We start from the raw sequence: 1,991 nt of genomic DNA, 5'->3' as shown, positions 1-1,991 counted from the left end.
TCGTCCCACACCAGTTAAGTCCCGAAAAACACCTCGACCAATGCGACCGGTGTGAATGAACTTTGTTGACCTGACAACCGACGGTACCCAACACACGCGCTACTCACACGCAAGAGGTCATGTCACGTGATGAGAATGAGCATTTGAAAGTTTCACTGACTGGTCTTGATGAAAGGCCCGACTAACGAAAACTCAGATGAAGCTTGCTTTTAAAGCAACGGCGAAACAACGAATAGATTATTCTTAGGCCCATGTCATAATTGTTACAGTAATCAGGACACCATCGGAGAATTCTAGGTAATAAAAACGGAAGTAGATCTTGAGCATAACCAAGTCGGAATTTAAAATCGATACTACTTCGATTTTAGTTGAAATAACGTGCGTGAGTCATCTACTAGATTCGGCATAGATGCTTTAGAAAGTAATGTTCCAAGTTCCTGCCGATAAAAAGTCCAATCAGTGCTTCCAAGCAAAAGAGACAACAGAACTTTTTTTTTTCCCTAAGAATCGGACGCAACAGACACAACGACAAAAAATCAGGAAACTGGCGATTGAAATCGGGGAAAATGGGGATGCTTGAGATTTGGGGCAAAAAATCAGGTTGTCCCGATTATATCGGGATGAGTGGCAAGTCTGTCTTACATACATTGTTCGCTTATGATGATAATAATATGACATTTATATTATATTGCAAATCTGTGTTACAATCATTGTTCTATGCGCTTTACATAATATTCATGAAAAACATGCATACAGACATACATGCACATAACAATATCTATGCAGTTCTACCTTCACTAAAAAATAACAGAGTAAATCATTCAAGTAAAATATTGCATTCACTCCTTCTTTCTAGTAAGATAAAAATTGAGGCTCATGTCAATGTCAAAAGCGCCTTAAAAAGTTAATTACAAATAAAACAAATTACAGTGGAATTCTGATAAAGTCAACACCTCATGACCGAAAAAAAAGTGTTGACTTTGAGCAAGGTTGACTTTATCCATAGTAGACTACATATGTACTCCGCGCATTGAAATTGAAAATTGAAGTTAAGAAAGATGACAGCTACAAAATTACAAAGTTCCTGGTAACAAGATGTTAGCTCAATTTCATTGAACATAAAATTCTGAACTTGTCCCCAAAACAAGAGATGATGAGTGAACAAAGTAACTGGGTGTGTGTATACCATAAGCTCAGGCCTTAAATATCTCTTCTTAAAAATGAAATCATCTTGGGATTTAGCCCCAAATTGTTGACTTTAAGCAAGGTAAACACTCAAGCGTTGACAGGATCAGAAACAGAATTACGTAAAACAAACAAGGCAAGAAATGGGACCACAGTGAGGTGTTGACAGTAAGCAAGAGTTGACTTTATCGGGATTCCACTGTATCTGTTATTACTGATCATTATGCTGAAAACAAAAAAAGAAATTAGTTATCATCAACAAAGGCAGTGTTCATCATTATGTAAAAAGTTTTTTTTTAAACAGGGGCATCTGCTGAGCTGTCTTCTAATGGGTCCTGTTCCAACTTCCTGCTCTGTCTCTTCTTCCTCCTCCACCTCCATTTCTTCCTGTGTAAACCCCTGTGCCTCTTCAATGCTGTAATACTTAGAAAATATTTTCCACATTCCTTGTGGCCTCTGCACACCATGCAGCCTTTCTTGACCAAGGCCACCTTTTTCCCTTATTTTTTTTTCACCTCACAAAAGTGTAATATCACATTGGTTCAAGACCACCCCGACTAGAACTAGAATCTAGACTCTAGATCTAGAATCTACTGCTACATTTAAGTTTAATTTTAGTAAACATCTTACTTCACTTGGAACATAAATTAGTCTTTTAAGACATAACATAAGAGCTGAAGCAACACACCTAATCATTTATGTGCAGAAGATTAGAGGTGCATACTTCCAATGGAAGTTCCATCAACATAATATTATAGATCTAGGCCAACATGAATTATGACTATTCAAGACTAACAACAGGGACG

The sequence above is a fragment of the Aplysia californica genome, unplaced genomic scaffold (assembly GCF_000002075.1).
Source record: "Aplysia californica isolate F4 #8 unplaced genomic scaffold, AplCal3.0 scaffold01433, whole genome shotgun sequence".
NCBI classification, from domain to species: Eukaryota; Metazoa; Mollusca; class Gastropoda; order Aplysiida; family Aplysiidae; genus Aplysia; species Aplysia californica.
This window is presented reverse-complemented; position numbering follows the sequence as displayed.